Here is a 14,954-nt window from a genome sequence, read left to right as displayed (position 1 = left end):
ATGTTTCAGAGTCATCTCAAATATAAAGGAAACAGCAGGGATTGGTTTCTTAGAGACCATTAGACATCATGTAATGACAGGCCTCATTCTCCAACCCCCAAAACCAACAGAACAGACACAAGGCCAAGAAAAAGGAGGAGAGCACAAGAGGCCGAGAAAAGGGAGAACAAAAGAGGGGTGAGAGGGATGGGAAGGGTGGAGAGGTTTGGGAAATTGCCCCATTAAAGACAGAGATGAATCTCTGGTGGATCCCGGGGTCTACTAAATTACTGGCTACGTAGAGGTTAATGCCAGAATAACGCTGAGAAGAAATGAACTGATGTGTGGTTCTCACTATAATTTCAACATTTAGTGTTTAGTACAGCGAAAGCGCCGACACCTTTCTCTAACACATCTGCAGTTCACAATGCATTCTGTATTTATAAATATCTCCACATGTAGGCACATTAAAGAGCGTGCACATTTACCAGCACTTCAAACGGGGTCACAAAAGAGGCTGTAAAACATTACACATAGAATGCAAATCTATTCTATTACACTCATATTGCCTACACTGAATGTGGGCTTACATGCATGACTGTTTCCAAAGCTGATTTCAATGATATGCAAATCCTTTTCTCTGGAGATTTTATCTCAGTACTGTGAGAAAAGGTTGGTTTTTGGCTATGCTGTTTTGAGTGCCATGTTTCAAATTTTTGAAAAACACCATGAATGATGCCAAAATGTGAGGAACATGAGAGAGCAGTGCATTCAAAAAACTTTTTTTTATGAGCTAAAGAAAATGTGTGTGTTGCTTGCCTGTGCAAAAGCCAACATCATGATGGTAGAATGTTTTCAGTTAATAGGCTTTTGGGTGGTTGCTAGGGCATTGCTATTGGGGTATCTCAATGATTTTTAGTGTGTGGCTGTATAGTTGATATAGTGTTTTGGGTGGTTGTTAGGGTGTTACTATGCTGCTAAGGTGATGTAAGTGATTTCTAGCATGTTGCTATGCAGTTGATAATGTTTTGGGTGGTTGTTAGGGTGTTGCTATGCAGTTGCTAAGGTGTTATCAGTGATTTCTAGCATGTTTCTATGCAATCGATATAGTGTTTAGCCTAAAACACAACATCACCTGCATAACAACATGCTAGAAATCACTGATAACACCTTAGCAACTGCATAACAATGCCCTAGCAACCATCTTAAACTTTCCGTGGTTGCTGTGTTTTAACTTAAACACTATGTTGACTGCAAAGCTAAGTGTTATGAGTGATTTCTAGCAACACCCTAGCAACCACCTAAAAGCTTTTATGTGGTTGCTAGAGGACTGCTATGCAGTTACTAAGGTGTTTTGAGTGATTTCAAGCATGTTACTATGCAGTTGAGGTGTTTTGGGCAGTTGCCAGGGTGTTGCTATGAGGTAGCTATTGTGTTCCAAGTGATTTCAGGCGTATTACTTTGCAATTTATATACCATTTTGGGTGGTATGTAGATGATAAGATGTTTAAGTGATTTCTAGCATGCTGCTATGCAGTTGATATAGTGTTTTGGGTGGTTGCTAAGGCATTGCTATGGTGTGCTACATGATTTCTAGCATTTTTGCTATGCCTAAAATCTTTTGGTCTTAGCAAACATCACAATTATTCAATATCCAAGCAAAACTGACTACTTTTAGTAGAAATTCCCTGGAACTATAGGACATTGAATAAGTCTTGAGGAAATTGCCTTGTATGTGCAGAAGCCTAAACAAGAGGTCAAAACATAATCAGCAAAAGATAAAAAAGGAAATACAACAAATCTGAGAAATAACAGGATGTTCTTGATTACAGACTCGATAACAGCGGTGTATGGAGATCCTCACTGTTAGCGCTATCAGCTCAGACAGTGACAGCATCTGACCCCCTGTTTCCCAAATGCAGATTAGCACATTTTTAATACTGTCCAGTATTAAGGAGTAGTTTTCCACATCTTAGTGGTAGTATTTCATGTTACATTAAAACATAAAACAATGCTTATGCTTTTCATATCCAGAAGGGTCAGTGTTGCTACAGATAACATTATCAAAGTTCCTGAGAATAGTAACTTTACTACTATCTAAAATAGTTAGCCACAGAAAGGGTGCTGAAAGTCACAGATACTCCACCCTGAAAACCACAGTTTCAAGATGCATAGTTCAAGTGACTAGCAGAAGCATAATGCTGCAAACACAAATGTGAGAACTGTGCTCAGTAACAGGTTGCATTTAGTGGAACACAAGCGTATTGACACCTACAGAAGCTGTTAAACAACAGTGCACTTATTTCTGTCATTATTTCTCAGGAATCTAAAAAGGGTAAAGAAAAGCTTTGACCACACTCTTGGTGATAACTGCTATATAAGTACTAATGCTGTCTATTTAAATCATTCAAATCTTTTCATTCTTTTTAATACTAAAATCTGATGGGTCAATCACTGGTCGATATTTTATTTAATATTTTCAAATCATGTCCATTTATTAGTTTATTTGGAAAGTAGCAGTACATAAGCAGAATAATGTAGTAGTTTGGTCATCATCACACACAAAGAATACCTTGATAATTTAGCAGCCTATAAGCATAAGGTGCCTCATTATAAATGGTTGCTTTTTATGAACAGGAGCAAAATCGAAATGGGCAGAAATTGGTGTAGCTTTTGCAAAATGTATCTTTAACGAAACGAGGATTAACTGGATGGTCAGATGACACCATATGTGTTGTATGATGGACAATATGGTTTGCCAGTTCCTCAGCGTGAACTGCAGGTGAGAAAGAATTGCTCACAGCAGCTAACTTTCACATATGTGACAGATTTCACATCTAAGTTCACCTGTTACACCTGTGAATTGTGTTTCCACCTGGAGCTCATTGGTCACTGCCACAACTATTTGTATACAGACTATTAGTTGGTACGTCCATTGGCAACTAACCTGATGGAAGATGTTTGCACAATTTCACTTTATTACACCTGAGCTGAGAGAAGAAAGATCGTATTGTTTCTGATTTTTATAATGAGGTGCCATCTGAAAAATGGCCAACCTTCACAGCCAAACTTCCATCTGAGGAAAAAAAAAAAGTGAGAAAACAGCCAAACTTCCATCTGAGAAAAAAAGTGAGAAAAGACACCATAAGGTGAGAGATCAGTTTCAGGTAAAGTGTGTCTGTTTTTTTTTTAGGCAATTGACAGATTTGGTCAACAGATGCCACAAAAAAAAAAAAAAAAATGGAAACAACAAACTCAGTGACCCTATTTCTCTCTGTTTCCTCAGGAAATCCTACAGGGCCACTTCTGTCTGCTCACTTTATACATGTCTGACTGCCATTTAAATCCCAAAGCAGAGATGCTGGGAAAAGACTTGGGTATAAAATAGAAAAATTGCATTTGCTTACATACTACAGCGAGGCACATACTGTATTGCACAGATTGGACTAGTGTTACTAGTGTCAGTGAGTCCATTACTATTACTGCTCATTGAAGGTTTATCTTTGTCATAGTGATTATAACTGTGAGGAACAAATTGAGGATAAGGATGATCAGTGATTCTCAACTGGTTTTGCTTCAGGACAATTACAATGGACATCAAGTGGCAACCCAAAACATCAATTTTTTTTATTGTACAACAGTAAAGAAAAATGTCTTTGGTCAAGCTTTAAAATGTATTATGATTTTGAAGATTGTCAGATGACCTACTCTAGTGTCTGGCTGGATGCGTGACATTTGACAGTTGTATTTTCGCCTCCATTTTAAAGCCTGTTTATTTTTATTGTACTAACTATGCATGCTTATACTGTTAAATTATTTTTTAATTGTTTTTACTGTGCTGTCTGCAACCCCTTGAGAATAGACCTGTCACCCACCAGTTGAGAACCACTGATATGGAGATAGAGAGGGTTTGAGTGATGTGGTTCATATGAAAAAATAGGTCATCTATTTAGAGTCCCAGAAGACGTTTGGAGGAAGATGAGAAAGAAAGACCAAAGTCTTGGGTTCACATTTTGGTATAAGGGCCCCCATCATCACTATTCACATGTGTATGTAAGCAAAGGCCAGCTGGTCAATTAACTTAACACAGTCCAGATCAGCTTAAAAACCACTGTTAGAAAGAAAAAGTTAGAAAGAAATTATAAACATGGCATGTGGCCAGAGAAAGTCTAATGCCAAGACAACATTCAGAGACATTTTGATGGGAACTATACTGTTTGTTTAAACTAAATTTCTGTATAGGCATATCTTCAAATCTAGGCATAAAAAGCAACTGAATGTTTTCGCAACTACAGTCCAGGAAATTTAGTAGTGTTTTATTGGCTTTTTAATGTTTGTTTTTTTTAACCAAGCACGATTCAAACAGTAAATCAAGCATAAAACTACACTCTAAAAAATGCTGGGTTGTTTTAACCCAAATTTGGGTCAAATATGGACAAACCCAACCGTTGGGTTAAAAAATGCATTTAAAAATGTAACCCAATGGTTGGGTTTGTCCATTTTTAACCCAAACTTGGGGTGAAACAACCCAGCATTTTTTAGAGTGTATGAATGTAACAGCATAAAATATAAAAGCTAACGAAAAATGTAGCAATACTTTAATTTAGGAATGCGTGACATCTCGCCAATACATATCAAACAACTTCTAAAAAACACACATTTGTGTAATTGGCCTTTTGACTCAAAAACTCAAAATAAAAGAGATATCATTTTCCTGCCCCAGTCTGTCTACTGTGTATGTCCAACTGGTTCTGTTGTTTACTTCTTTCATAGAATCGGTGATAAATAGGAACTATTGTGGGGTATGGAATTTATTCAAAGGAAATGTTAGCTTCTCAGCTAATGGAATTTGTTTATATTCCATCTTAAAGGATGTTTGACATAAAGACATTATGTGAATGACTTCAGCATTCCAGTCCTGTCTGCCAGCTGAGTACATTTCCTAATTCGCCTCTGTACGAATGTAAACACTGCAGTCACAGAAAAGCACATCTGCTCCTAATGAATGATGAAATAATATCTTTATATATTCCTTTTGTCTTTACTGGAGACAATGAAACTGTAAGTAAAGTATATGTTATGAATCAAGCATGTTAATTTAGGGTGTAATTAAATTTGGTCAGTATTTTTTGGGTTATATATTATTTTGCATTTGGCAATGTATGCTAAGCTACTAGCATGTGTTAGCCCACTGTGGTTTCAAATACACACCGGCTAAAGCTTAGTTGACAGGGTACATTCCCTCAAAGTTATGTACAAACGATCTTCCAGTGAAGTTAACAGAACGAGCTATCTGGTCTGGTCTAGTTATCTGGTCGTTAGCTAAAGTTATTGTTCAGAGAACATTCAAAAGTAACGTTTCCATAATGTTTGCAAAATGATAAAGTAGAATATTTTATAAATAGCATATTATTTTATAATAACAGAATATTTTTGTTTGCTGGGAGACCACATTGTAACGTTTCCTTCCTATGACAAATAAAGGATAAGCACTGTGTGATTTTTAAGTTACGCAATGCCACCACAATAAATCACTGTAACCAGCATAATCTCTGGATTTAGCAGATTAATCCTTTGGCTTGTCTTAAAAAGTTTGCACTTTTTAACATATAAAAACAATGGATCTCTCTCAAACTGGATCTCTCTCTAGTGTAGGGCAATATTCCAGTTTTAAAGCCAAAGAACTCCCGAAAAGGAGTTCAGAAAGAGTACACCTTTTGAGCATTTTACAAAAATTCCCCACATTATCCTCGCCTCAGAGTTTTGCCAAATAGTAAACCAGCCGAGTTATTTTTTTTCTTTGTTAATGAACTGCTCCCCCAGACAACAAGCTTTAATGATTTCCAGAGGCACACTTGAGTCAGCCAATAACAACAATGCCACCAAAGGAAGAGCAATTCACTTCGTGTTGCTGCAGTGCCGTTGTGACCGGATACCGGTCCAGAGTCCACATGAGATTTCTTACACAGAGTTCATGTGTTCATATAAGGGTAAAGGCTTGTTGTGCAGATCAGCGGGACACAAGCTATGTATAAATCCAGTGTACCACCCAAAATTAAAGGTGGAACTGGGTAATGGAAGGTGAGGTAAGGTTGGAATACATGAACACGGATCTTCCAAACTTTCATTTGGAATGGCAACTGTTATTAAAGAAGAGTCTGTACTGCTTTCACATTATTTAGGCCTTTGACTGCTTGTTTTTAAAATATTTGTAAGGCTTAACTCAAAAATGTAATATTTTAGGACCCATCAGATGCGGAATGCGTTGGAAAAAAGTGTTTCAATCTGCATTAATGTTTAGGAATATCAAGCCACAGTTTCTTTCATGAAACCCTATAAAATGTCCTTAAATGCTTTGAAGAGGTTCAGAGCAAATAATGAAACGCTCTTGTGTAATAACTTAAAGCTCATCTTGTAATACCATCCTTGCATGGAGTAAAATGCATCTTTATTAACCATCTAGACACCTCAAAATGAGAATGGAGCGACTAATTTAAGGATCATGCACTAGTCCATTCTTTAACCATTTAGCATTCCTGTAGCCTGTGGACATTGTTAGTTTCTAGTGATGAAACTGAATGAAATAATGGATGTTTATAGTACTTTATATTGACTAATTCATGCAGTCATCCTAGAATTACCAGCACTGAGTGCTCTGAACCAACCACAACTTACCAACCACCTCATTTCTGCTCCACTCAAGAATCTTTACAACCACTTTAAGAGGTTTTCATCTTTTAACTGCCATCTTTCTAAAACAAAGCAGGATATTTGGATGAGAATAGTCTAAACATTGTATTTCAGCTCCATCTATGGCCCTTAATGTTGTGTGAATTTATATTCACAGGGCTTAAAATTGTGAACGCTTTCTACGTCACTTTGGATCTTTGTTATGATTCATTTCTTGTTCCTCTGAGCAAATAAACTCTAGATTACAAAGTGTATATACCATTCCTCTCAAGAATGTGTTTATATCTGATCTTTTTACTACACCAGACCCCCCTAGTTGTCTTCTCGAATTAAGCACAACTATTTTTTAGAAATATTTTTGGTGATTGTAGCTGAAACAGCCTCAAGTGCCAAATCGTTCGGCATCTGGATCTGATTATGAGGAAATTAGTCAAAAAATTACTCAAAAAAAAACGAGTAGGACCATGTGTGAACATGTGAACTTTCAAGCACTTCTGTGGGGGTGGATGGCATTAGTATCTTAAAAAAACATTGCACACTGGATTTTTCCCATAGTGCGTGTCTTCTCTTATTCCGTAAGCAACATACATCACACCCCATGAAGAGAAATTTAGAGATTAGCAGGACTAAAGACCACAACAATGGTCGCAAAGGTGACAAAATCTAGTTGACAAACCTGCGCCGTTAAAGACCCAAATACTTTTTTTACGGGCACGTTAGCATATGCATATAGTCAAAAGCGTAGCTTTTCAAAGTAGACTATATTTCATTTAATAGCGTGAGCAAGCGCAGGTGGAAGACACATGCACTCTAGAAAGTTTCATCTTTGTCCAGTGTCTGCGCCATTTTTCTCCAGAAGTTATTATTTTTCCAGTCGTAAAGTTGCGGTTATCTCATTAACCCCTCACACAAGCGTTTGTCAATTCATTGCATATGTGCGACGGTTACAAAAATACAATAGTACATGCGTACTATTCTGGTGACGTAATTTGCATCGCATACACTGTACGCAGAAGTATAGGCTTAAAGGGTTAGTTCATCCAAAAATTTCGTTCCTCACCCATAAGACCTTCGTTCATCTTCAGAACACAAATTAAGATATTGTTGATGAAATCCAATGGCTCAGTGAGGCCTTCATTGACAGCAAGATAATTAACACTTTCAAATACCCAGAAAGCTACTAAAGACATATTTAAATCAGTTCATGTGACTACAGTGGTTCAACCTTAATATTATGAAGTGACAAGAATACTTTTTGTGCACCAAAAGAACAAAATAATGACTTTATTCAACAATATCTGAAGAGTTCAGATGCAAAAGCCGCTAAACGCCATCTCTGTCAAAAATGAGATGACATTGAACGAATGCTTACGTCACATAGTACACGTTCAACATATCGCGTTCTTCAAATCCTCTAAATCGCAGCGTCAGCCCATTCAGAAATATCGGTTTGTTGGCAAAAGCCTCTAGACGCCACTTCCCTTTGGCAGCAAAAGCCGCTATATTCCGAGAACCAATCAGAAGGCGCGAATCGAATCATATGATTTCGAGCGGTTTCAATATAGCGGCGCGCTGAGGAGATTTTTTTAGATTCAGATTCAGATTGAGTTTTTTAAAATAAAAGATGGAGTACGATGAAATGGATCAGCCTGTCCTACTAATATTGAATGGCAGAAGAAAACATTATTTACCTCAAAACTCCGCCTGTCATAAGGCCTTGGTCGCAATTGTATCATGCACTCATAACAGTTCTTCGTGCAGTGCCGTTACTTTGAAGGAATCGGATTTATTATACATCAAACAACAGCTCTATTTCGCCAAAGACAAAGTCAAACAAGATGCTATCCTTCTGTCTCATATGGAAGCTGTGCCATATAAACGGAGGAGGCAAAAAGTGGAGGCTGAATAGAAGAGACGTGTTAGATCCCTGTGTAAAGAGGTTTGTCTACTGTTTAGTTTTGAAATTATTGTGCTATCATCTTTTTCAGGGTTTCTAGTTGCATCTTTAGTGATTTTTCAACTATTTACTATGTCTTTCCACAAATAGGTGGATTTTTAGGTTTTTGCAAAATAAGCACAAGTGGATTTAGCTGGTTTTGACGCAAAAGAAAATCTAACTCGTTAAAAACCAATAAATTGTCTAGAGTGACATTTTTGAAAAAAAGTTATTTTATTCACTAGCTAATAACCTTATCATTACCTTTAAAATGAAACTCCTGAACTTGATTGTAAAAGCCTGGTAAAAAAATGCTCATTTAAAAAAAAAGATGTCTGATGGATTTAGAGGGTTTTGCATCTGAACTCTTCAATGATGGGCGATTTCAAAACAGCTTTAAAGCTTTACGAATCTTTTGTTTCGAATCAGTGGTTAGGAGTCCGTATATCAAACTGTCAAAATCACGTGAACCATTGAAATTTTGAAACGTTTCGAAACACTTATGATGTAACAAAGCTTTGTTTACTGAAATCACGTGACTTTGGCAGTTTGATACACGCTCCGAACAACTGATTCTAAACAAAAGATTCGTAAAGCTTCATGAAGCAGTGTTTTGAAATCGCCCATCACTAGATATTGTTTCTTTCTGGGCTTTTGAAAGTGTTAATTATCTTGCTGTCAATGGAAACCTCAAAAATATCTTAATTTGGGTTCTGAAGATGAACAAAAGTCTTACGGGTGTGGAACGACAAGAGGGTGAGTATTTTTGGGTGAACTAACCGTTTAAGTAAGGTTTCATGTGCTTTTGTCAGATGTCATCTCTCTAGAGCATGTGCCACAGTTTCCTGTATGTGACAACAAACACATAGGAGGCTGTGATGTCTGATTTGCAAACAAATGACTCTAATGAACTGGTTCTTTTTAATTAGTCAGTCAAAAAGATACACAAAATGTCCTTGAACTCTTTTGTGATTTAGCTTTTGCTGGGTTAAAAACAACCCAAGTTGGGTTAAATATGGACAAACCCAGCAGGTTGGGTTTAAGGGCACCTACTATGCCCTCTTTTCACAAGTCTCTGGTCTGGTCAAGTTTCAGCTTAAAATATCCCACAAATTTGCCCCTATTTGGGGGTGAGGAAAAACATGCCTTTTACTATATTACTATATTGCTGGCTAAAAAAATAAATCAAAAATTGGTTCAAAAAAATGGCTGGGTGAAAACAACCCAATCCTTGGGTTTGTCCATATTTAACCCAGCATTTTTTTAGTGAATCGCTCAAGGCCGTTACCTTTCAAAACTGACTCCCTGGTTAAACCGTGAGTCATTTTTCAGTTATTCAAAATTAACCCGCAACCATTATTGCCAAGTTGGGCTTCTATAATTTTGCTACTTTTAAATTGTTTGATTTTTTCCCCACGGGTTAGAGGTTGCCCCCTCCCCCAACACCTCTGACTGTTTTTTCATACAAAAACATAATTAAAGATGCAAATTCAATTTTGTTTTAAATGTCAAGATTAATCAACTGTAAGAAAAAGTTTGTGTGGGTATCATAGGCCTATTTGAACCATAACACAAATAAAAATTTGACTTTTTTTCCAAACAGAATGCTGTTATTTGGCACAAATACAGTACGGTCACACCATCAACCTGAAACTAACGTATACTTAATACAGCTAAAAAACCACCACAAATTCATAAAATGCAACTTCAAGGGCAGGCATGACTTTTCAGAGGGGTTTATAGACTTCTTAAAGAGGGCTTTCACATGAGTCACAACCATCCCACTTCTGTAATCCCCCGCTTTGAATGTGGGAAAAGTGAAATTTCCCTCCTTCTTTGGTTCATAGGACTGAATCCCAGACTAATGACTAAATACAAAAAACAGCCTCAGCCCCCAGATGTGTGTGATGAGCTGTGGGGTTGCTGGACTGCACAGTGTCATAAACCACTGCCTTACTGTTGAAGTTAAAGTCAACAAGTATGTAAATACAAAATAACAATGTGGTGGAGAAATACTGGAGAACGTGAAACTATTTTGTCAATGGAGATGGCGGCAATTGTATATGTATGGGAAAGGAATGACGCATTATCTCTAGTGACTTCCAGGGCTTATCGGAGAATGCGTCAGATAGAGAACAAAGCAGAAAAGAGGAGAAAGAGAAAGAATGGGGGAAGGTGTTGAAGGAATAGTTCACCCAAAAATAAAAATCCTGTCATCATTTACTCACACTCTTTTTCAAATAATTAAAGGGAATTTGGGCCATCAAACTCCAAACTGAGAAATATGAGAACCAGTGGTGTGTGCCATTGGAGTCTGTACGCTATTTTTGTAATGCATACATAGTCCACTTCAGAGAGTAACAGTGAATACCAACAACAGTGGGATGATCAAATGATGACAGGATTTTTCCCCTATGTCTGTTTTGTTTAATACTGTATCTGACTGTATGTTTAAAACATTAATGAAAGAGGAAACAGGAGGTTTATGTTGTTGCAATTTAAATCTCGAGTGGGAAGAATTGGTCAAGAAGTTCATGCAGGAAATGATGAGGTTTGTAGCTCCATATAAAGTCTATAGTATACATGTTAGCTTTCAGAATAATCAAAATGGTCCCAAATGGCCGTTTCTTCCTGTGTTTATTTGTAGCAGAAATCCCTGCTGACCACAACAACATCCATTGCCGCAAATCGCTCTATTCTGTCTCCCTCTGTTTTGCATAAACGGAAATTCTGATTTGGCAATGAAAGCTGCACACTGGGATGCATTCAACTGTAATCTAAAATTTACAGCTTTGAGACTTGTCAATAAAGCCGTCTTTCTCTCGAATGCAGACTTCTTAAGTAAGTTTGCTTATTAAAGAAAAGTAATTCGAGCTATACTCCAGAAAGCTGCAAACACTAAAAATGACAGACTAAATCAATATATTCCCATACAGGGTTTGTTTTTGTGCATTTCTGTCTGTCAAACAGAATCCCACCGCCACCAGACGATGGTTGAGTGTCACGATAGGGGGCAGATTCGAATAACAAAGGACCCATCATTCAAAGTTTGTTATGGCTGTGATAGGCTCGCTGTGTTTAACCAGCATTCTGGCCGAGGGCTGTTTACCAAATACAAAATGGTTGAGTCGCTTTGGAGACAGACAACGTGGCCTCAAAATGAGTCCCCAAAGAGTGAAAGACAACAAGCAATGGAAGAGAAACCAATCCAAGATGTTCTTTTAAATAATAGCGTGACAATGTTAATCGCTGTTCTTCTGCAACACCACTGAAACTATTTTTTAAACAAAGAAAAATAATACAATCTTATCGTGATTTATTTTGATCTCTTCCATTCCATTTGGAACTTCATCTAGGCATTCAAATGTTTCATCCAGATATGTATTGCTTTAAAAGTACAAGTTATGCTTACTTGCAAGAACTTAATAGATCAGGTCTGTCGTTATTTCTGCTATCTAAGGCTTTAGACAGTTGGGCAGGGTCAAACCCACCCCCTCATAGGACACAGGAAGTCTCATGACCTCATAGGTCCAGCCTTTCCAGCAAGCCGAGGACAAGAAGACACAAATATCAGGTCTATTCTGAACTGAACTCTCGACTGGGAAACCTGAGGAAACAATTCTCCTATTTTTATTGACTCTATGATAAGCATTGATTACACATAGATGAGATCACAGTCTTCTGAATTGGTAGGGAGTATCAAATACATTTTGCATCAAAGTTGGAAAAACATCCAGGATGGGTCAAATAAGGCCTATACAGCTTGAATTAATTGATTTAATGGTCATCTAAAAGCTTGTTGGTTTGACACAAGTTCAATAATTTCAGTGACCAATGAGTCTCTTTGTGCGACAACACTGAGTTTAATTACTGACATTTACTGGGTTTTTTTCCCCACACCACCATAGCAGAATTTAATTAAGGGAGTTTCTTTCCATCACTCTCAACCACAAATAACAACAATAAAATGAATTGAAAAAGAAGGCTGAGCTGTTTAAATTTTGTGTATTCAGCTAATGCGATTTTGCCCAGAGAGAATGAAGTTAAAATTGATTGATTTGGCAAAAGCTTTGTGATCTCTGTAAGTGCTCGACAGTTAATTTGGATCATTTGGGTTAAAACTTGTGATTTCAAGCTTTTTAACACTTAACTGATGATTTGAACACTTAACTGATGAAATTTCAGTCAATTGAATAAGACAGTCATCACAACAGTAAAGAACTGAATGGTCCATTGAAGTCAATGACAATGCATGAGTGATGAATAAAGACAAAAGAAAACACAACAAACAAACAACATTATACATGTAGTTCAGCTGTAGCATTGCAGTTTCACCAGTTGAACCTAACAGAGTGTTCATGCGTTCTTAAATTTGATTAACTTTTAATTTAATATATATATATATTAAAATTATTAGTTTTAAAGAGGGATTGTTTTCATGTTGTTTTAATAAAAACAAAAACCTAAAAAATAAATATGGTTTTAATTTTTTACTTGAAACAAATGTTTTTGGAGTTGTTTCTGCCACTGGATAAAAAAATAAAAAAAGATAAATACTTTTTTTTGCTGACTTTTCTCAGAATTGCGAGATATAGACTTGCAATTGTGAGTTACAAAGTCAGAATTGAGAGATATAGACTCACAATTGCGAGAAATAAAGTCAGAATTGCGAATCATAAACTTGCAATTCGGACTTTATAATTTGCAATTCTGACTTTAAAGCTCGCAATTGTGAGTTTATGTCTCGAAATTCAGACTTTAAAACTCGCAAACGACTTTATAATTCGCAATTCTGACTATTTCTCGCAATTGCGAGTTTATATTAATTTATTAATATTATTTATTAATTCTGACTTTATAATTGGCCATTCTGACTTTAAAACTCGCAATTCTGACTTTAAAACTCACAATGCTGACTATTTTCTCGCAATTCTGACTATTTCTTGCAATTGCAAGTGTACGTCTCGCAATTTGGACTTTAAAATTCATAATTGTGAGTTTTTATCGTAAATCTGACATTCTGACAATTGCGAGTTTATGTCTTGCAATTCAGGCTTAATAATTGGCAATTCTGACTTGGAAACTGGCAATTCTGACTTTATTTCTCGCAATGGTGGATCTTGCAATTCTGACTTTATTTCTTGTAATTATGAGTTTATATCTCGCAATTCGGACATTATAATTGGCAATTCTGACTTTAAAACTCGCAATTTTGAGTTTATATCGCTATTTTGCCTTAATTTCTCGCAATTGTGAGTTTATATCTTGCAATTCTGACTATTTCTTGCAATTGGGAGTTTATATCACACAATTCTGACTTTTTAACTCAATTGCGAGTTTATATCACAATTCTGAGAAAAAAGTCAGAATTGCGAGATGTAAACTCACAATTGTGAGAAAAAAAAGTCGCAATTACCTTTTTTATTTTTTATTCAGTAGTGGAAACAAGCTTCCATTGTTATGCATAATGTTTTGGTAGTCTCAACAAGGGAAAAGCAATTGCTGAAATGACCACTGTATGTTAAAAGAAAAAGAAAAAGAAAAAAAAACCCACATATCACCTTCCTTTTGGAATTGCACCTACTTCTTCTCGGGAACCTTCACATCTGTATCACAGGAGCTCCAGACATTCAAATGTCTGAAACAGGAGCCAAGAATCAGGGTGAGCCAACAGTCTCTGTGGGGAGTATCAGAGCAGAGTGCTTGATTATCAGGCCTTTGTGTGTAAATGTAGGTAACATGCTGAGCCCAAGATATCCAGACACAGCAGGAGTGATGAGTCCGTCTGCTGGCTGGAGCTTCTCGTGAGGAGGTGGAGTCCCTCTGATATCGCCATTAGTGGACCCTGAGGGCAAGAAGCAAAAATGACTGATAAAGCAACTCTCCATTCACTTCTGGCACTCTGGCCACCCACTGGAAAGCACCAGAATGTGCAGAGCACTGAAAATGTGTGCCCTTGTTGCCCTGTGAACAGGTGAACAAGACAGACTTCTCCCATGTGCTTAACTTCTGCCAGGAAAAATTAAAGCATGCAATGCTTGGTACAACTTCTTCCAATTTCACATGTCATAAAACAAAGAATCCATCTTCCATATGTTTTCATCATCTCTCTGTAAAGTCATAGTTGCATAATGCATACTTCAAGTGATTGTGTTTGGAAAACTACAAGTCGTGGCTATACTATTCCATAGTTTGCACAGAGGGCACACAGTGTTCCTCTTGAGTGCTTTGTTCGGCACGGCCCAGTATGACCTCATAGGTGGTTCTCAAGGAAATCCCTCTCCCTTCGAGGTACAATGACAGAGTTTCCTGTTTAAGAAAGCAGGATCCGGCTTCTGACTTACTCACA

The sequence above is a fragment of the Chanodichthys erythropterus genome, chromosome 3 (assembly GCF_024489055.1).
Source record: "Chanodichthys erythropterus isolate Z2021 chromosome 3, ASM2448905v1, whole genome shotgun sequence".
NCBI lineage: Eukaryota > Metazoa > Chordata > Actinopteri > Cypriniformes > Xenocyprididae > Chanodichthys > Chanodichthys erythropterus.
The sequence above is the reverse complement of the archived record's forward strand: the minus strand, read 5'-3'. Positions refer to the sequence as shown.